Here is a 22,239-nt window from a genome sequence, read left to right on the forward strand (position 1 = left end):
GTCAGGAGAGACGGTCTGATCTGTCAGGAGAGACGGTCTCATCAGTCAGGAGAGACTAGTCTGATCTGTCAGGAGAGACTAGTCTGATCTGTCAGGAGAGACTGTTCCAGAGACTAGTCTGATCTGTCAGGAGAGACGGTCTGATCTGTCAGGAGAGACGGTCTGATCTGTCTGGAGAGACGGTCTGATCTGTTAGGAGAGACGGTCTGATCTGTCAGGAGAGACGGTCTGATCTGTCAGGAGAGACGGTCTGATCTGTCAGGAGAGACGGTCTGATCTGTCAGCAGAGACTAGCCTGATCTGTCAGGAGAGACTAGTCTGATCTGTCAGGAGAGACTAGTCTGATCTGTCTGGAGAGACGGTCTGATCTGTCAGGAGAGACGGTCTGATCTGTCAGGAGAGACTGGTCTGTCAGGAGAGACGGTCTGATCTGTCAGGAGAGACTAGTCCAGAGACGGTCTGATCTGTCAGGAGAGACAGTCTGATCTGTCAGGAGAGACTGTCCGATCTGTCAGGAGAGACTGGTCTGATCTGTCAGGAGAGACGGTCTGATCTGTCAGGAGAGACGGTCTGATCTGTCAGGAGAGACTAGTCCAGAGACGGTCTGATCTGTCAGGAGAGACGGTCTCATCAGTCAGGAGAGACGGTCTGATCTGTCAGGAGAGACTAGTCTGATCTGTCAGGAGAGACGGTCTGATCTGTCAGGAGAGACGGTCTGATCTGTCAGGAGAGACTAGTCCAGAGACGGTCTGATCTGTCAGGAGAGACGGTCTCATCAGTCAGGAGAGACGGTCTGATCTGTCAGGAGAGACTAGTCTGATCTGTCAGGAGAGACGGTCTGATCTGTCAGGAGAGACTAGTCCAGAGACGGTCTGATCTGTCAGGAGAGACGGTCTCATCAGTCAGGAGAGACGGTCTGATCTGTCAGGAGAGACTAGTCTGATCTGTCAGGAGAGACGGTCTGATATGTCAGGAGAGACGGTCTGATATGTCAGGAGAGACTATTCTGATCTGTCAGGAGAGACGGTCTGATCTGTTAGGAGAGACTGGTCCAGAGACAGTCTGATCTGTCAGGAGAGACTTGTCTGATCTGTCAGGAGAGACTAGTCCAGAGACAGTCTGATCTGTCAGGAGAGACTAGTCTGATCTGTCAGGAGAGACTAGTCCAGAGACAGTCTGATCTGTCAGGAGAGACTAGTCTGATCTGTAAGGAGAGACTGTTCCAGAGACTAGTCTGATCTGTCAGGAGAGACTGGTCCAGAGACGGTCTGATCTGTCAGGAGAGACTAGTCTGATCTGTCAGGAGAGACGGTCTGATCTGTCAGGAGAGACTAGTCTAGAGACGGTCTGATCTGTTAGGAGAGACTGGTCCAGAGACTGATCTGTCAGGAGAGACTGGTCTGATCTGTCAGGAGAGACGGTCTGATCTGTCAGGAGAGACGGTCTGATCTGTCAGGAGAGACTGGTCTGTCAGGAGAGACGGTCTGATCTTTCAGGAGAGACTAGTCTGATCTATCAGGAGAGACTAGTCTGATCTGTCAGGAGAGACGGTCTGATCTGTCAGGAGAGACTGTCCGATCTGTCAGGAGAGACTGGTCTGATCTGTCAGGAGAGACGGTCTGATCTGTCAGGAGAGACGGTCTGATCTGTCAGGAGAGACTAGTCCAGAGACGGTCTGATCTGTCAGGAGAGACGGTCTCATCAGTCAGGAGAGACGGTCTGATCTGTCAGGAGAGACTAGTCTGATCTGTCAGGAGAGACGGTCTGATCTGTCAGGAGAGACGGTCTGATCTGTCAGGAGAGACGGTCTCATCAGTCAGGAGAGACTAGTCTGATCTGTCAGGAGAGACGGTCTGATCTGTCAGGAGAGACAGTCTGATCTGTCTGGAGAGACGGTCTGATCTGTTAGGAGAGACGGTCTGATCTGTCAGGAGAGACGGTCTGATCTGTCAGGAGAGACGGTCTGATCTGTCAGGAGAGACGGTCTGATCTGTCAGCAGAGACTAGCCTGATCTGTCAGGAGAGACTAGTCTGATCTGTCAGGAGAGACTAGTCTGATCTGTCTGGAGAGACGGTCTGATCTGTCAGGAGAGACGGTCTGATCTGTCAGGAGAGACTGGTCTGTCAGGAGAGACGGTCTGATCTGTCAGGAGAGACTAGTCCAGAGACGGTCTGATCTGTCAGGAGAGACAGTCTGATCTGTCAGGAGAGACTGTCCGATCTGTCAGGAGAGACTGGTCTGATCTGTCAGGAGAGACGGTCTGATCTGTCAGGAGAGACGGTCTGATCTGTCAGGAGAGACTAGTCCAGAGACGGTCTGATCTGTCAGGAGAGACGGTCTCATCAGTCAGGAGAGACGGTCTGATCTGTCAGGAGAGACTAGTCTGATCTGTCAGGAGAGACGGTCTGATCTGTCAGGAGAGACGGTCTGATCTGTCAGGAGAGACTAGTCCAGAGACGGTCTGATCTGTCAGGAGAGACGGTCTCATCAGTCAGGAGAGACGGTCTGATCTGTCAGGAGAGACTAGTCTGATCTGTCAGGAGAGACGGTCTGATATGTCAGGAGAGACGGTCTGATATGTCAGGAGAGACTATTCTGATCTGTCAGGAGAGACGGTCTGATCTGTTAGGAGAGACTGGTCCAGAGACAGTCTGATCTGTCAGGAGAGACTTGTCTGATCTGTCAGGAGAGACTAGTCCAGAGACAGTCTGATCTGTCAGGAGAGACTAGTCTGATCTGTCAGGAGAGACTAGTCCAGAGACAGTCTGATCTGTCAGGAGAGACTAGTCTGATCTGTAAGGAGAGACTGTTCCAGAGACTAGTCTGATCTGTCAGGAGAGACTGGTCCAGAGACGGTCTGATCTGTCAGGAGAGACTAGTCTGATCTGTCAGGAGAGACGGTCTGATCTGTCAGGAGAGACTAGTCTAGAGACGGTCTGATCTGTTAGGAGAGACTGGTCCAGAGACTGATCTGTCAGGAGAGACTGGTCTGATCTGTCAGGAGAGACGGTCTGATCTGTCAGGAGAGACGGTCTGATCTGTCAGGAGAGACTGGTCTGTCAGGAGAGACGGTCTGATCTTTCAGGAGAGACTAGTCTGATCTATCAGGAGAGACTAGTCTGATCTGTCAGGAGAGACGGTCTGATCTGTCAGGAGAGACGGTCCGAACTGTCAGGAGAGACGGTCCGATCTGTCGGGAAAGACTGTTCCAGAGACTAGTCTGATCTGTCGGGAAAGACTGGTCCAGAGACGGTCTGATCTGTCAGGAGAGACGGTCTGATCTGTCAGGAGAGACTAGTCTGATCTGTCATGAGAGACTAGTCTGATCTGTCAGGAGAGACTAGTCTGATCTGTCAGGAGAGACTGTCTGATCTGTCAGGAGAGACGGTCTGATCTGTCAGGAGAGACTAGTCTGATCTGTCAGGAGAGACTAGTCTGATCTGTCAGGAGAGACGGTCTGATCTGTCAGGAGAGACGGTCTGATCTGTCAGGAGAGACGGTCTGATCTGTCGGGAAAGACTAGTCCAGAGACAGTCTGTTCTGTCAGGAGAGACTAGTCTGATCTGTCAGGAGAGACTAGTCTGATCTGTCAGGAGAGACTAGTCTGATCTGTCAGGAGAGACTGTCCGATCTGTCAGGAGAGACTGTCCGATCTGTCAGGAGAGACTGTCCGATCTGTCAGGAGAGACGGTCCGATCTGTCAGGGGAGACTAGTCTGATCTGTCAGGAGAGACTGTCCGATCTGTCAGGAGAGACTGTCCGATCTGTCAGGAGAGACGGTCCGATCTGTCAGGGGAGACTGGTGTGATCTGTCAGGAGAGACGGTCCGATCTGTCAGGAGAGACGGTCCGATCTGTCAGGAGAGACTGTTCCAGAGACTAGTCTGATCTGTCAGGAGAGACTGGTCCAGAGACGGGCTGATCTGTCAGGAGAGACTAGTCTGATATGTCAGGAGAGACGGTCTGATCTGTCAGGAGAGACGGTCTGATCTGTCAGGAGAGACGGTCTGATCTGTCGGGAAAGACTAGTCCAGAGACAGTCTGATCTGTCAGGAGAGACTAGTCTGATCTGTCAGGAGAGACTAGTCTGATCTGTCAGGAGAGACGGTCTGATCTGTCAGTAGAGACGGTCTGACTGTCAGGAGAGACTGGTCTGTCAGGAGAGACGGTCTGATCTGTCAGGAGAGACGATCTCATCTGTCAGGAGAGAATGTCCGATCTGTCAAGAGAGACGGTCCGATCTGTCAGGAGAGTCGGTCCGATCTGTCAGGAGAGACGGTCCGATCTGTCAGGAGAGACTGTCCGATCTGTCAGGAGAGACTAGTCTGATCTGTCAGGAGAGACTGTCTGATCTGTCAGGAGAGACTGTCTGATCTGTCAGGAGAGACGGTCCGATCTGTCAGGAGAGACTGTCTGATCTGTCAGGAGAGACGGTCCGATCTGTCAGGAGAGACGGTCTGATCTGTCAGGAGAGACTGTCTGATCTGTTAGGAGAGACTGGTCCAGAGACAGACTGATCTGTCAGGAGAGACTGGTCTGATCTGTCAGGAGAGACTAGTCTGATCTGTCAGGAGAGACTAGTCCAGAGACAGTCTGATCTGTCAGGAGAGACTAGTCTGATCTGTCAGGAGAGACTAGTCTGATCTGTCAGGAGTGACTAGTCTGATCTGTCAGGAGAGACTAGTCCAGAGACAGTCTGATCTGTCAGGAGAGACTAGTCTGATCTGTCAGGAGAGACTAGTCTGATCTGTCAGGAGAGACTGTCCGATCTGTCAGGAGAGACTGTCCGATCTGTCAGGAGAGACGGTCCGATCTGTCAGGGGAGACTGGTGTGATCTGTCAGGAGAGACTGGTCTGATCTGTCAGGAGAGACGGTCCGAACGGTCAGGAGAGACGGTCCGATCTGTCAGGAGAGACTGTTCCAGAGACTAGTCTGATCTGTCAGGAGAGACGGTCTGATCTGTCAGGAGAGACGGTCCGATCTGTCAGGAGAGACGGTCTGATCTGTCAGGAGAGACTGTCTGATCTGTTAGGAGAGACTGGTCCAGAGACAGACTGATCTGTCAGGAGAGACTGGTCTGATCTGTCAGGAGAGACGGTCCGATCTGTCAGGGTAGACTGGTGTGATCTGTCAGGAGAGACGGTCTGATCTGTCAGGAGAGACGATCTCATCTGTCAGGAGAGACGGTCCGATCTGTCAGGAGAGACTGTTCCAGAGACTAGTCTGATCTGTCAGGAGAGACTGGTCCAGAGACGGTCTGATCTGTCAGGAGAGACTAGTCTGATCTGTAAGGAGAGACGGTCTGATCTGTCAGGAGAGACGGTCTGATCTGTCAGGAGAGACGGTCTGATCTGTCGGGAAAGACTAGTCCAGAGACAGTCTGATCTGTCAGGAGAGACTAGTCTGGTCTGTCAGGAGAGACTAGTCTGATCTGTCAGGAGAGACTAGTCTGATCTGTCAGGACAGACTAGTCCAGAGACGGTCTGATCATTCAGGAGAGACGGTCTAATCTGTCAGGAGAGACTAGTCCAGAGACGGTCTGATCTGTCAGGAGAGACGGTCTGATCTGTCAGGAGAGACTAGTCTGATCTGTCAGGAGAGACTAGTCTGATCTGTCAGGAGAGACTAGTCTGATCTGTCAGGAGAGACGGTCTGACTGTCAGGAGAGACTGGTCTGTCAGGAGAGACGATCTCATCTGTCAGGAGAGAATGTCCGATCTGTCAAGAGAGACGGTCCGATCTGTCAGGAGAGACGGTCTGATCTGTCAGGAGAGACGGTCTGATCTGTCAGGAGAGACTAGTCCAGAGACGGTCTGATCTGTCAGGAGAGACGGTCTCATCAGTCAGGAGAGACGGTCTGATCTGTCAGGAGAGACTAGTCTGATCTGTCAGGAGAGACGGTCTGATCTGTCAGGAGAGACGGTCTGATCTGTCAGGAGAGACTAGTCCAGAGACGGTCTGATCTGTCAGGAGAGACGGTCTCATCAGTCAGGAGAGACGGTCTGATCTGTCAGGAGAGACTAGTCTGATCTGTCAGGAGAGACGGTCTGATATGTCAGGAGAGACGGTCTGATATGTCAGGAGAGACTATTCTGATCTGTCAGGAGAGACGGTCTGATCTGTTAGGAGAGACTGGTCCAGAGACAGTCTGATCTGTCAGGAGAGACTTGTCTGATCTGTCAGGAGAGACTAGTCCAGAGACAGTCTGATCTGTCAGGAGAGACTAGTCTGATCTGTCAGGAGAGACTAGTCCAGAGACAGTCTGATCTGTCAGGAGAGACTAGTCTGATCTGTAAGGAGAGACTGTTCCAGAGACTAGTCTGATCTGTCAGGAGAGACTGGTCCAGAGACGGTCTGATCTGTCAGGAGAGACTAGTCTGATCTGTCAGGAGAGACGGTCTGATCTGTCAGGAGAGACTAGTCTAGAGACGGTCTGATCTGTTAGGAGAGACTGGTCCAGAGACTGATCTGTCAGGAGAGACTGGTCTGATCTGTCAGGAGAGACGGTCTGATCTGTCAGGAGAGACGGTCTGATCTGTCAGGAGAGACTGGTCTGTCAGGAGAGACGGTCTGATCTTTCAGGAGAGACTAGTCTGATCTATCAGGAGAGACTAGTCTGATCTGTCAGGAGAGACGGTCTGATCTGTCAGGAGAGACGGTCCGAACTGTCAGGAGAGACGGTCCGATCTGTCGGGAAAGACTGGTCCAGAGACGGTCTGATCTGTCAGGAGAGACGGTCTGATCTGTCAGGAGAGACTAGTCTGATCTGTCATGAGAGACTAGTCTGATCTGTCAGGAGAGACTAGTCTGATCTGTCAGGAGAGACTGTCTGATCTGTCAGGAGAGACGGTCTGATCTGTCAGGAGAGACTAGTCTGATCTGTCAGGAGAGACTAGTCTGATCTGTCAGGAGAGACGGTCTGATCTGTCAGGAGAGACGGTCTGATCTGTCAGGAGAGACGGTCTGATCTGTCGGGAAAGACTAGTCCAGAGACAGTCTGTTCTGTCAGGAGAGACTAGTCTGATCTGTCAGGAGAGACTAGTCTGATCTGTCAGGAGAGACTAGTCTGATCTGTCAGGAGAGACTGTCCGATCTGTCAGGAGAGACTGTCCGATCTGTCAGGAGAGACTGTCCGATCTGTCAGGAGAGACGGTCCGATCTGTCAGGGGAGACTAGTCTGATCTGTCAGGAGAGACTGTCCGATCTGTCAGGAGAGACTGTCCGATCTGTCAGGAGAGACGGTCCGATCTGTCAGGGGAGACTGGTGTGATCTGTCAGGAGAGACGGTCCGATCTGTCAGGAGAGACGGTCCGATCTGTCAGGAGAGACTGTTCCAGAGACTAGTCTGATCTGTCAGGAGAGACTGGTCCAGAGACGGGCTGATCTGTCAGGAGAGACTAGTCTGATATGTCAGGAGAGACGGTCTGATCTGTCAGGAGAGACGGTCTGATCTGTCAGGAGAGACGGTCTGATCTGTCAGGAGAGACTAGTCTGATCTGTCAGGAGAGAGGGTCTGATCTGTCAGGAGAGACGGTCTGATCTGTCAGGAGAGACGGTCCGATCTGTCAGGAGAGACTAGTCTGATCTGTCAGGAGAGAGGGTTTGATCTGTCAGGAGAGACGGTCTGATCTGTCAGGAGAGACGGTCCGATCTGTCACGAGAGACTGGTCCAGAGACAGTCTGATCTGTCAGGAGAGACTGGTCTGATCTGTCAGGAGAGACTGGTCCAGAGACTGTCTGATCTGTCAGGAGAGACGGTCTGATCTGTCAGGAGAGACTAGTCTGATCTGTCAGGAGAGACTAGTCTGATCTGTCAGGAGAGACTAGTCTGATCTGTCAGGAGAGACGGTCTGATCTGTCAGTAGAGACTGTCCGATCTGTCAAGAGAGACGGTCCGATCTGTCAGGAGAGACGGTCTGATCTGTCAGGAGAGACGGTCTGATCTGTCAGGAGAGACGGTCCGATCTGTCAACAGAGACGGTCCGATCTGTCAGGAGAGACGGTCTGATCTGTCAGGAGAGACTGTCCGATCTGTCAGGAGAGACTGTCTGATCTGTCAGGAGAGACGGTCCGATCTGTCAGGAGAGACGGTCCGATCTGTCAGGAGAGACGGTCTGATCTGTCAGGAGAGACTGTCCGATCTGTCAGGAGAGACGGTCCGATCTGTCAGCAGAGACTAGTCTGATCTGTCAGGAGAGACTAGTCTGATCTGTCAGGAGAGACGGTCTGATCTGTCAGGAGAGACGGTCTGATCTGTCAGGAGAGACTAGTCCAGAGACGGTCTGATCTGTCAGGAGAGACGGTCTAATCTGTCAGGAAAGAAGGTCTGATCTGTCAGGAGAGACAAGTCTGATCTGTCATGAGAGACTAGTCTGATCTGTCAGGAGAGACGTTCTGATCTGTCAGGAGAGACCGTCTGATCTGTATGGAGAGACTGGTCTGTCAGGAGAGACGGTCTGATCTGTCAGGAGAGACGGTCTGATCTGTCAGGAGAGAATGTCCGATCTGTCAAGAGAGACGGTCCGATCTGTCAGGAGAGACTGTCCGATCTGTCAGGAGAGACGGTCTGATCTGTCAGGAGAGACTAGTCCAGAGACGGTCTGATCTGTCAGGAGAGACGGTCTCATCAGTCAGGAGAGACGGTCTGATCTGTCAGGAGAGACTAGTCTGATCTGTCAGGAGAGACGGTCTGATCTGTCAGGAGAGACGGTCTGATCTGTCAGGAGAGACGGTCTCATCAGTCAGGAGAGACTAGTCTGATCTGTCAGGAGAGACTAGTCTGATCTGTCAGGAGAGACTGTTCCAGAGACTAGTCTGATCTGTCAGGAGAGACTAGTCTGATCTGTCAGGAGAGACGATCTGATCTGTCAGGAGAGACGGTCTGACTGTCAGGAGAGACGGTCTGACTGTCAGGAGAGACAGGTCTGTCAGGAGAGACGGTCTGATCTGTCAGGAGAGACGATCTCATCTGTCAGGAGAGACGGTCCGATCTGTCAGGAGAGACGGTCCGATCTGTCAGGAGAGACGGTCCGATCTGTCAGGAGAGACGGTCTGATCTGTCGGGAAAGACTAGTCCAGAGACGGGCTGATCTGTCAGGAGAGACTAGTCTGATATGTCAGGAGAGACGGTCTGATCTGTCAGGAGAGACGGTCTGATCTGTCAGGAGAGACGGTCTGATCTGTCGGGAAAGACTAGTCCAGAGACAGTCTGATCTGTCAGGAGAGACTAGTCTGATCTGTCAGGAGAGACTAGTCTGATCTGTCAGGAGAGACTAGTCTGATCTGTCAGGAGAGACTAGTCCAGAGAAGGTCTGATCATTCAGGAGAGACGGTCTAATCTGTCAGGAGAGACTAGTCCAGAGACGGTCTGATCTGTCAGGAGAGACGGTCTGATCTGTCAGGAGAGACTAGTCTGATCTGTCAGGAGAGACTAGTCTGATCTGTCAGGAGAGACTAGTCTGATCTGTCAGGAGAGACGGTCTGATCTGTCAGGAGAGACGGTCTGACTGTCAGGAGAGACTGGTCTGTCAGGAGAGACGGTCTGATCTGTCAGGAGAGACGATCTCATCTGTCAGGAGAGAATGTCCGATCTGTCAAGAGAGACGGTCCGATCTGTCAGGAGAGACGGTCCGATCTGTCAGGAGAGACGGTCCGATCTGTCAGGAGAGACTGTCCGATCTGTCAGGAGAGACTGTCCGATCTGTCAGGAGAGACTAGTCTGATCTGTCAGGAGAGACTGTCTGATCTGTCAGGAGAGACTGTCTGATCTGTCAGGAGAGACGGTCCGATCTGTCAGGAGAGACTGTCTGATCTGTCAGGAGAGACGGTCCGATCTGTCAGGAGAGACGGTCTGATCTGTCAGGAGAGACTGTCTGATCTGTTAGGAGAGACTGGTCCAGAGACAGACTGATCTGTCAGGAGAGACTGGTCTGATCTGTCAGGAGAGACTAGTCTGATCTGTCAGGAGAGACTAGTCCAGAGACAGTCTGATCTGTCAGGAGAGACTAGTCTGATCTGTCAGGAGAGACTAGTCTGATCTGTCAGGAGTGACTAGTCTGATCTGTCAGGAGAGACTAGTCCAGAGACAGTCTGATCTGTCAGGAGAGACTAGTCTGATCTGTCAGGAGAGACTAGTCTTATCTGTCAGGAGAGACTGTCCGATCTGTCAGGAGAGACTGTCCGATCTGTCAGGAGAGACGGTCCGATCTGTCAGGGGAGACTGGTGTGATCTGTCAGGAGAGACTGGTCTGATCTGTCAGGAGAGACGGTCCGAACGGTCAGGAGAGACGGTCCGATCTGTCAGGAGAGACTGTTCCAGAGACTAGTCTGATCTGTCAGGAGAGACGGTCTGATCTGTCAGGAGAGACGGTCCGATCTGTCAGGAGAGACGGTCTGATCTGTCAGGAGAGACTGTCTGATCTGTTAGGAGAGACTGGTCCAGAGACAGACTGATCTGTCAGGAGAGACTGGTCTGATCTGTCAGGAGAGACGGTCCGATCTGTCAGGGTAGACTGGTGTGATCTGTCAGGAGAGACGGTCTGATCTGTCAGGAGAGACGATCTCATCTGTCAGGAGAGACGGTCCGATCTGTCAGGAGAGACTGTTCCAGAGACTAGTCTGATCTGTCAGGAGAGACTGGTCCAGAGACGGTCTGATCTGTCAGGAGAGACTAGTCTGATCTGTAAGGAGAGACGGTCTGATCTGTCAGGAGAGACGGTCTGATCTGTCAGGAGAGACGGTCTGATCTGTCGGGAAAGACTAGTCCAGAGACAGTCTGATCTGTCAGGAGAGACTAGTCTGGTCTGTCAGGAGAGACTAGTCTGATCTGTCAGGAGAGACTAGTCTGATCTGTCAGGACAGACTAGTCCAGAGACGGTCTGATCATTCAGGAGAGACGGTCTAATCTGTCAGGAGAGACTAGTCCAGAGACGGTCTGATCTGTCAGGAGAGACGGTCTGATCTGTCAGGAGAGACTAGTCTGATCTGTCAGGAGAGACTAGTCTGATCTGTCAGGAGAGACGGTCTGATCTGTCAGGAGAGACGGTCTGATCTGTCAGGAGAGACTGGTCTGTCAGGAGAGACGATCTCATCTGTCAGGAGAGAATGTCCGATCTGTCAAGAGAGACGGTCCGATCTGTCAGGAGAGACGGTCCGATCTGTCAGGAGAGACGGTCCGATCTGTCAGGAGAGACGGTCCGATCTGTCAGGAGAGACGGTCCGATCTGTCAGGAGAGACTGTCCGATCTGTCAGGAGAGACTGTCCGATCTGTCAGGAGAGACTGTCTGATCTGTCAGGAGAGACTAGTCTGATCTGTCAGGAGAGACTGTCTGATCTGTCAGGAGAGACTGTCTGATCTGTCAGGAGAGACGGTCCGATCTGTCAGGAGAGACTGTCTGATCTGTCAGGAGAGACGGTCCGATCTGTCAGGAGAGACGGTCTGATCTGTCAGGAGAGACTGTCTGATCTGTTAGGAGAGACTGGTCCAGAGACAGACTGATCTGTCAGGAGAGACTGGTCTGATCTGTCAGGAGAGACTGTCTGATCTGTCAGGAGAGACTGTCTGATCTGTCAGGAGAGACGGTCTGATCTGTCAGGAGAGAAGGTCTGATCTGTCAGGAGAGACTAATCCAGAGACGGTCTGATCTGTCAGGAGAAACGGTCTGATCTGTCAGGAGAGACGGTCTGATCTGTCAGGAGAGAAGGTCTGATCTGTCAGGAGAGACTAGTCTGATCTGTCAGGAGAGACTAGTCTGATCTGTTAGGAGAGACTAGTCTGATCTGTCAGGAGAGACGGTCTGATCTGTCAGGAGAGACGGTCTGATCTGTCAGGAGAGACTAGTCTGATCTGTCAGGAGAGAGGGTCTGATCTGTCAGGAGAGACGGTCTGATCTGTCAGGAGAGACGGTCCGATCTGTCAGGAGAGACTAGTCTGATCTGTCAGGAGAGAGGGTTTGATCTGTCAGGAGAGACGGTCTGATCTGTCAGGAGAGACGGTCCGATCTGTCACGAGAGACTGGTCCAGAGACAGTCTGATCTGTCAGGAGAGACTGGTCTGATCTGTCAGGAGAGACTGGTCCAGAGACTGTCTGATCTGTCAGGAGAGACGGTCTGATCTGTCAGGAGAGACTAGTCTGATCTGTCAGGAGAGACTAGTCTGATCTGTCAGGAGAGACTAGTCTGATCTGTCAGGAGAGACGGTCTGATCTGTCAGGAGAGACTGTCCGATCTGTCAAGAGAGACGGTCCGATCTGTCAGGAGAGACGGTCTGATCTGTCAGGAGAGACGGTCTGATCTGTCAGGAGAGACGGTCCGATCTGTCAACAGAGACGGTCCGATCTGTCAGGAGAGACGGTCTGATCTGTCAGGAGAGACTGTCCGATCTGTCAGGAGAGACTGTCTGATCTGTCAGGAGAGACGGTCCGATCTGTCAGGAGAGACGGTCCGATCTGTCAGGAGAGACGGTCTGATCTGTCAGGAGAGACTGTCCGATCTGTCAGGAGAGACGGTCCGATCTGTCAGCAGAGACTAGTCTGATCTGTCAGGAGAGACTAGTCTGATCTGTCAGGAGAGACGGTCTGATCTGTCAGGAGAGACGGTCTGATCTGTCAGGAGAGACTAGTCCAGAGACGGTCTGATCTGTCAGGAGAGACGGTCTAATCTGTCAGGAAAGAAGGTCTGATCTGTCAGGAGAGACAAGTCTGATCTGTCATGAGAGACTAGTCTGATCTGTCAGGAGAGACGTTCTGATCTGTCAGGAGAGACCGTCTGATCTGTATGGAGAGACTGGTCTGTCAGGAGAGACGGTCTGATCTGTCAGGAGAGACGGTCTGATCTGTCAGGAGAGAATGTCCGATCTGTCAAGAGAGACGGTCCGATCTGTCAGGAGAGACTGTCCGATCTGTCAGGAGAGACTGTCCGATCTGTCAGGAGAGACTGTCCGATCTGTCAGGAGAGACGGTCCGATCTGTCAGGAGAGACTAGTCTGATCTGTCAGGAGAGACGGTCTGATCTGTCAGGAGAGACTAGTCCGATCTGTCAGGAGAGACGGTCCGATCTGTCAGGGGAGACTGGTGTGATCTGTCAGGAGAGACTGGTCTGATTTGTCAGGAGAGACGGTCCGAACTGTCAGGAGAGACGGTCCGATCTGTCAGGAGAGACTGTTCCAGAGACTAGTCTGATCTGTCAGGAGAGACGGTCTGATCTGTCAGGAGAGACTAGTCTGATCTGTCAGGAGAGACTGTTCCAGAGACTAGTCTGATCTGTCAGGAGAGACGGTCTGATCTGTCAGGAGAGACGGTCTGATCTGTCTGGAGAGACGGTCTGATCTGTTAGGAGAGACGATCTGATCTGTTAGGAGAGACGGTCTGATCTGTCAGGAGAGACGGTCTGATCTGTCAGGAGAGACGGTCTGATCTGTCTGGAGAGACGGTCTGATCTGTCAGGAGAGACTGGTCTGTCAGGAGAGACGGTCTGATCTGTCAGGAGAGACTAGTCTGATCTGTCAGGAGAGACTAGTCTGATCTGTCAGGAGAGACTAGTCTGATCTGTCTGGAGAGACGGTCTGATCTGTCAGGAGAGACGGTCTGATCTGTCAGGAGAGACTGGTCTGTCAGGAGAGACGGTCTGATATGTCAGGAGAGACGGTCTGATCTGTCAGGAGAGACTGGTCTGTCAGGAGAGACAGTCTGATCTGTCAGGAGAGACTAGTCCAGAGACGGTCTGATCTGTCAGGAGAGACGGTCTGATCTGTCAGGAGAGACTGTCCGATCTGTCAGGAGAGACTGGTCTGATCTGTCAGGAGAGACGGTCTGATCTGTCAGGAGAGACGGTCTGATCTGTCAGGAGAGACTAGTCCAGAGACGGTCTGATCTGTCAGGAGAGACGGTCTCATCAGTCAGGAGAGACGGTCTGATCTGTCAGGAGAGACTAGTCTGATCTGTCAGGAGAGACGGTCTGATCTGTCAGGAGAGACGGTCTGATCTGTCAGGAGAGACGGTCTCATCAGTCAGGAGAGACTAGTCTGATCTGTCAGGAGAGACTAGTCTGATCTGTCAGGAGAGACTGTTCCAGAGACTAGTCTGATCTGTCAGAGAGACTAGTCTGATCTGTCAGGAGAGACTAGTCTGATCTGTCAGGAGAGACGGTCTGATCTGTCAGGAGAGACGGTCTGACTGTCAGGAGAGACGGTCTGACTGTCAGGAGAGACAGGTCTGTCAGGAGAGACGGTCTGATCTGTCAGGAGAGACGATCTCATCTGTCAGGAGAGACGGTCCGATCTGTCAGGAGAGACGGTCCGATCTGTCAGGAGAGACGGTCCGATCTGTCAGGAGAGACTGTCCGATCTGTCAGGAGAGACTGTCTGATCTGTCAGGAGAGACTGTCTGATCTGTCAGGAGAGACTAGTCTGATCTGTCAGGAGAGACTGTCTGATCTGTCAGGAGAGACTGTCTGATCTGTCAGGAGAGACGGTCCGATCTGTCAGGAGAGACTGTCTGATCTGTCAGGAGAGACGGTCCGATCTGTCAGCAGAGACGGTCTGATCTGTCAGGAGAGACTGGTCCAGAGACAGTCTGATCTGTCAGGAGAGACTGGTCTGATCTGTCAGGAGAGACTGGTCTGATCTGTCAGGAGAGACTAATCCAGAGACGTTCTGATCTGTCAGGAGAGACCGTCTGATCTGTCAGGAGAGACGGTCTGATCTGTCAGGAGAGACGGTCTGATCTGTCAGGAGAGAAGGTCTGATCTGTCAGGAGAGACTAGTCTGATCTGTCAGGAGAGACTAGTCTGATCTGTCAGGAGAGACTAGTCTGATCTGTCAGGAGAGACGGTCTGATCTGTCAGGAGAGACGGTCTGATCTGTCAGGAGAGACTAGTCTGATCTGTCAGGAGAGAGGGTCTGATCTGTCAGGAGAGACGGTCTAATCTGTCAGGAAAGAAGGTCTGATCTGTCAGGAGAGACAAGTCTGATCTGTCATGAGAGACTAGTCTGATCTGTCAGGAGAGACGTTCTGATCTGTCAGGAGAGACCGTCTGATCTGTATGGAGAGACTGGTCTGTCAGGAGAGACGGTCTGATCTGTCAGGAGAGACGGTCTGATCTGTCAGGAGAGAATGTCCGATCTGTCAAGAGAGACAGTCCGATCTGTCAGGAGAGACTGTCCGATCTGTCAGGAGAGACTGTCCGATCTGTCAGGAGAGACTGTCCGATCTGTCAGGAGAGACGGTCCGATCTGTCAGGAGAGACTAGTCTGATCTGTCAGGAGAGACGGTCTGATCTGTCAGGAGAGACTAGTCCGATCTGTCAGGAGAGACGGTCCGATCTGTCAGGGGAGACTGGTGTGATCTGTCAGGAGAGACTGGTCTGATTTGTCAGGAGAGACGGTCCGAACTGTCAGGAGAGACGGTCCGATCTGTCAGGAGAGACTGTTCCAGAGACTAGTCTGATCTGTCAGGAGAGACGGTCTGATCTGTCAGGAGAGACTAGTCTGATCTGTCAGGAGAGACTGTTCCAGAGACTAGTCTGATCTGTCAGGAGAGACGGTCTGATCTGTCAGGAGAGACGGTCTGATCTGTCTGGAGAGACGGTCTGATCTGTTAGGAGAGACGATCTGATCTGTTAGGAGAGACGGTCTGATCTGTCAGGAGAGACGGTCTGATCTGTCAGGAGAGACGGTCTGATCTGTCTGGAGAGACGGTCTGATCTGTCAGGAGAGACTGGTCTGTCAGGAGAGACGGTCTGATCTGTCAGGAGAGACTAGTCTGATCTGTCAGGAGAGACTAGTCTGATCTGTCAGGAGAGACTAGTCTGATCTGTCTGGAGAGACGGTCTGATCTGTCAGGAGAGACGGTCTGATCTGTCAGGAGAGACGGGTCTGTCAGGAGAGACGGTCTGATATGTCAGGAGAGACGGTCTGATCTGTCAGGAGAGACTGGTCTGTCAGGAGAGACAGTCTGATCTGTCAGGAGAGACTAGTCCAGAGACGGTCTGATCTGTCAGGAGAGACGGTCTGATCTGTCAGGAGAGACTGTCCGATCTGTCAGGAGAGACTGGTCTGATCTGTCAGGAGAGACGGTCTGATCTGTCAGGAGAGACGGTCTGATCTGTCAGGAGAGACTAGTCCAGAGACGGTCTGATCTGTCAGGAGAGACGGTCTCATCAGTCAGGAGAGACGGTCTGATCTGTCAGGAGAGACTAGTCTGATCTGTCAGGAGAGACGGTCTGATCTGTCAGGAGAGACGGTCTGATCTGTCAGGAGAGACGGTCTCATCAGTCAGGAGAGACTAGTCTGATCTGTCAGGAGAGACTAGTCTGATCTGTCAGGAGAGACTGTTCCAGAGACTAGTCTGATCTGTCAGGAGAGACTAGTCTGATCTGTCAGGAGAGACGGTCTGATCTGTCAGGAGAGACGGTCTGACTGTCAGGAGAGACGGTCTGACTGTCAGGAGAGACAGGTCTGTCAGGAGAGACGGTCTGATCTGTCAGGAGAGACGATCTCATCTGTCAGGAGAGACGGTCCGATCTGTCAGGAGAGACGGTCCGATCTGTCAGGAGAGACGGTCCGATCTGTCAGGAGAGACTGTCTGATCTGTCAGGAGAGACTAGTCTGATCTGTCAGGAGAGACTGTCTGATCTGTCAGGAGAGACTGTCTGATCTGTCAGGAGAGACGGTCCGATCTGTCAGGAGAGACTGTCTGATCTGTCAGGAGAGACGGTCCGATCTGTCAGCAGAGACGGTCTGATCTGTCAGGAGAGACTGGTCCAGAGACAGTCTGATCTGTCAGGAGAGACTGGTCTGATCTGTCAGGAGAGACTGGTCTGATCTGTCAGGAGAGACTAATCCAGAGACGTTCTGATCTGTCAGGAGAGACCGTCTGATCTGTCAGGAGAGACGGTCTGATCTGTCAGGAGAGACGGTCTGATCTGTCAGGAGAGAAGGTCTGATCTGTCAGGAGAGACTAGTCTGATCTGTCAGGAGAGACTAGTCTGATCTGTCAGGAGAGACTAGTCTGATCTGTCAGGAGAGACGGTCTGATCTGTCAGGAGAGACGGTCTGATCTGTCAGGAGAGACTAGTCTGATCTGTCAGGAGAGAGGGTCTGATCTGTCAGGAGAGACGGTCTGATCTGTCAGGAGAGACGGTCCGATCTGTCAGGAGAGACTAGTCTGATCTGTCAGGAGAGAGGGTTTGATCTGTCAGGAGAGACGGTCTGATCTGTCAGGAGAGACGGTCCGATCTGTCAGGAGAGACTGGTCCAGAGACAGTCTGATCTGTCAGGAGAGACTGGTCTGATCTGTCAGGAGAGACTGGTCCAGAGACTGTCTGATCTGTCAGGAGAGACGGTCTGATCTGTCAGGAGAGACTAGTCTGATCTGTCAGGAGAGACTAGTCTGATCTGTCAGGAGAGACGGTCTGATCTGTCAGGAGAGACGGTCTGATCTGTCAGGAGAGACTGTCCGATCTGTCAAGAGAGACGGTCCGATCTGTCAGGAGAGACGGTCTGATCTGTCAGGAGAGACGGTCTGATCTGTCAGGAGAGACTGTCCGATCTGTCAAGAGAGACGGTCCGATCTGTCAGGAGAGACGGTCTGATCTGTCAGGAGAGACTGTCCGATCTGTCAGGAGAGACTGTCTGATCTGTCAGGAGAGACGGTCCGATCTGTCAGGAGAGACGGTCCGATCTGTCAGGAGAGACGGTCTGATCTGTTAGGAGAGACTGTCCGATCTGTCAGGAGAGACGGTCCGATCTGTCAGCAGAGACTAGTCTGATCTGTCAGGAGAGACGGTCTGATCTGTCAGGAGAGACGGTCTGATCTGTCAGGAGAGACGGTCTGATCTGTCAGGAGAGACTAGTCCAGAGACGGTCTGATCTGTCAGGAGAGACGGTCTAATCTGTCAGGAAAGAAGGTCTGATCTGTCAGGAGAGACTAGTCTGATCTGTCATGAGAGACTAGTCTGATCTGTCAGGAGAGACGTTCTGATCTGTCAGGAGAGACCGTCTGATCTGTCAGGAGAGACTGGTCTGTCAGGAGAGAATGTCCGATCTGTCAAGAGAGACGGTCCGATCTGTCAGGAGAGAAGGTCTGATCTGTCAGGAGAGACTGTCCGATCTGTCAGGAGAGACGGTCCGATCTGTCAGGAGAGACTAGTCTGATCTGTCAGGAGAGACGGTCTGATCTGTCAGTAGAGACGGTCTGATCTGTCAGGAGAGACTAGTCCGATCTGTCAGGAGAGACGGTCCGATCTGTCAGGAGAGACGGTCTGATCTGTCAGGAGAGACTGTCCGATCTGTCAGGAGAGACTGTCCGATCTGTCAGGAGAGACGGTCCGATCTGTCAGGAGAGACGGTCTGATCTGTCAGGAGAGACTGTCCGATCTGTCAGGAGAGACTGTCTGATCTGTCAGGAGAGACGGTCCGATCTGTCAGGAGAGACGGTCCGATCTGTCAAGAGAGACGGTCCGATCTGTCAGGAGAGACGGTCCGATCTGTCAGGAGAGACGGTCTGATCTGTTAGGAGAGACTGTCCGATCTGTCAGGAGAGACGGTCCGATCTGTCAGCAGAGACTAGTCTGATCTGTCAGGAGAGACTAGTCTGATCTGTCAGGAGAGACGGTCTGATCTGTCAGGAGAGACGGTCTGATCTGTCAGGAGAGACTAGTCCAGAGACGGTCTGATCTGTCAGGAGAGACGGTCTAATCTGTCAGGAAAGAAGGTCTGATCTGTCAGGAGAGACTAGTCTGATCTGTCATGAGAGACTAGTCTGATCTGTCAGGAGAGACGTTCTGATCTGTCAGGAGAGACCGTCTGATCTGTCAGGAGAGACTGGTCTGTCAGGAGAGACGGTCTGATCTGTCAGGAGAGACGGTATGATCTGTCAGGAGAGAATGTCCGATCTGTCAAGAGAGACGGTCCGATCTGTCAGGAGAGACGCTCCGATCTGTCAGGAGAGACGCTCCGATCTGTCAGGAGAGACGGTCCGATCTGTCAGGAGAGACTGTCCGATCTGTCAGGAGAGACTGTCCGATCTGTCAGGAGAGACTGTCTGATCTGTCAGGAGAGACTAGTCTGATCTGTCAGGAGAGACTGTCTGATCTGTCAGGAGAGACTGTCTGATCTGTCAGGAGAGACGGTCCGATCTGTCAGGAGAGACTGTCTGATCTGTCAGGAGAGACGGTCCGATCTGTCAGGAGAGACGGTCTGATCTGTCAGGAGAGACTGTCTGATCTGTTAGGAGAGACTGGTCCAGAGACAGACTGATCTGTCAGGAGAGACTGGTCTGATCTGTCAGGAGAGACTGTCTGATCTGTCAGGAGAGACTAATCCAGAGACATTCTGATCTGTCAGGAGAGACCGTCTGATCTGTCAGGAGAGACGGTCTGATCTGTCAGGAGAGACGGTCTGATCTGTCAGGAGAGAAGGTCTGATCTGTCAGGAGAGACGGTCTGATCTGTCAGGAGAGACTAATCCAGAGACGGTCTGATCTGTCAGGAGAGACGGTCTGATCTGTCAGGAGAGACGGTCTGATCTGTCAGGAGAGACGGTCTGATCTGTCAGGAGAGAAGGTCTGATCTGTCAGGAGAGACTAGTCTGATCTGTCAGGAGAGACTGGTCCAGAGACAGTCTGATCTGTCAGGAGAGACTGGTCTGATCTGTCAGGAGAGACTGGTCCAGAGACTGTCTGATCTGTCAGGAGAGACGGTCTGATCTGTCAGGAGAGACTAGTCTGATCTGTCAGGAGAGACGGTCTGATCTGTCAAGAGAGACGGTGTGATCTGTCGGGAGAGACGGTCCGATCTGTCAGGAGAGACGGTCTGATCTGTCAGGAGAGACTGTCCGATCTGTCAGGAGAGACGGTCCGATCTGTCAGGAGAGACGGTCTGATCTGTCAGGAGAGACTGTCCGATCTGTCAGGAGAGACTGTCTGATCTGTCAGGAGAGACGGTCCGATCTGTCAGGAGAGACGGTCTGATCTGTCAGGAGAGAATGTCCGATCTGTCAAGAGAGACGGTCCGATCTGTCAGGAGAGACGGTCTGATCTGTCAGGAGAGACTGTCCGATCTGTCAGGAGAGACGGTCCGATCTGTCAGGAGAGACTAGTCTGATCTGTCAGGAGAGACGGTCTGATCTGTCAGGAGAGACTAGTCCGATCTGTCAGGAGAGACGGTCCGATCTGTCAGGGGACTCTGGTGTGATCTGTCAGGAGAGACTGGTCTGATCTGTCAGGAGAGACGGTCCGAACTGTCAGGAGAGACGGTCCGATCTGTCAGGAGAGACTGTTCCAGAGACTAGTCTGATCTGTCAGGAGAGACGGTCTGATCTGTCAGGAGAGACTAGTCTGATCTGTCAGGAGAGACTAGTCTGATCTGTCAGGAGAGACTGTTCCAGAGACTAGTCTGATCTGTCAGGAGAGACGGTCTGATCTGTCAGGAGAGACGGTCTGATCTGTCTGGAGAGACGGTCTGATCTGTTAGGAGAGACGATCTGATCTGTCAGGAGAGACGGTCTGATCTGTCAGGAGAGACGGTCTGATCTGTCAGGAGAGACGGTCTGATCTGTCAGGAGAGACGGTCTGATCTGTCAGGAGAGACGGTCTGATCTGTCAGGAGAGACGGTCTGATCTGTCAGGAGAGACGGTCTGATCTGTCTGGAGAGACGGTCTGATCTGTCAGGAGAGACGGTCTGATCTGTCAGGAGAGACTGGTCTGTCAGGAGAGACGGTCTGATCTATCAGGAGAGACTAGTCTGATCTGTCAGGAGAGACTAGTCTGATCTGTCTGGAGAGACGGTCTGATCTGTCAGGAGAGACGGTCTGATCTGTCAGGAGAGACTGGTCTGTCAGGAGAGACGGTCTGATCTGTCAGGAGAGACGGTCTGATCTGTCAGGAGAGACTGGTCAGTCAGGAGAGACGGTCTGATCTGTCAGGAGAGACTAGTCCAGAGACGGTCTGATCTGTCAGGAGAGACGGTCTGATCTGTCAGGAGAGACTGTCCGATCTGTCAGGAGAGACTGGTCTGATCTGTCAGGAGAGACCGTCTGATCTGTCAGGAGAGACGGTCTGATCTGTCAGGAGAGACTAGTCCAGAGACGGTCTGATCTGTCAGGAGAGACGGTCTCATCAGTCAGGAGAGACGGTCTGATCTGTCAGGAGAGACTAGTCTGATCTGTCAGGAGAGACGGTCTGATCTGTCAGGAGAGACGGTCTCATCAGTCAGGAGAGACTAGTCTGATCTGTCAGGAGAGACTAGTCTGATCTGTCAGGAGAGACTGGTCTGATCTGTCAGGAGAGACTGGTCCAGAGACTGTCTGATCTGTCAGGAGAGACGGTCTGATCTGTCAGGAGAGACTAGTCTGATCTGTCAGGAGAGACGGTCTGATCTGTCAAGAGAGACGGTGTGATCTGTCAGGAGAGACGGTCCGATCTGTCAGGAGAGACGGTCTGATCTGTCAGGAGAGACTGTCCGATCTGTCAGGAGAGACGGTCCGATCTGTCAGGAGAGACGGTCTGATCTGTCAGGAGAGACTGTCCGATCTGTCAGGAGAGACTGTCTGATCTGTCAGGAGAGACGGTCCGATCTGTCAGGAGAGACGGTCTGATCTGTCAGGAGAGAATGTCCGATCTGTCAAGAGAGACGGTCCGATCTGTCAGGAGAGACGGTCTGATCTGTCAGGAGAGACTGTCCGATCTGTCAGGAGAGACGGTCCGATCTGTCAGGAGAGACTAGTCTGATCTGTCAGGAGAGACGGTCTGATCTGTCAGGAGAGACTAGTCCGATCTGTCAGGAGAGACGGTCCGATCTGTCAGGGGACTCTGGTGTGATCTGTCAGGAGAGACTGGTCTGATCTGTCAGGAGAGACGGTCCGAACTGTCAGGAGAGACGGTCCGATCTGTCAGGAGAGACTGTTCCAGAGACTAGTCTGATCTGTCAGGAGAGACGGTCTGATCTGTCAGGAGAGACTAGTCTGATCTGTCAGGAGAGACTAGTCTGATCTGTCAGGAGAGACTGTTCCAGAGACTAGTCTGATCTGTCAGGAGAGACGGTCTGATCTGTCAGGAGAGACGGTCTGATCTGTCAGGAGAGACGGTCTGATCTGTCTGGAGAGACGGTCTGATCTGTTAGGAGAGACGGTCTGATCTGTCAGGAGAGACGGTCTGATCTGTCAGGAGAGACGGTCTGATCTGTCAGGAGAGACGGTCTGATCTGTCAGGAGAGACGGTCTGATCTGTCAGGAGAGACGGT

Source organism: Salmo salar, chromosome 18, assembly GCF_965601325.2.
Source record: "Salmo salar chromosome 18, fSalSal1, whole genome shotgun sequence".
Lineage (NCBI taxonomy): Eukaryota > Metazoa > Chordata > Actinopteri > Salmoniformes > Salmonidae > Salmo > Salmo salar.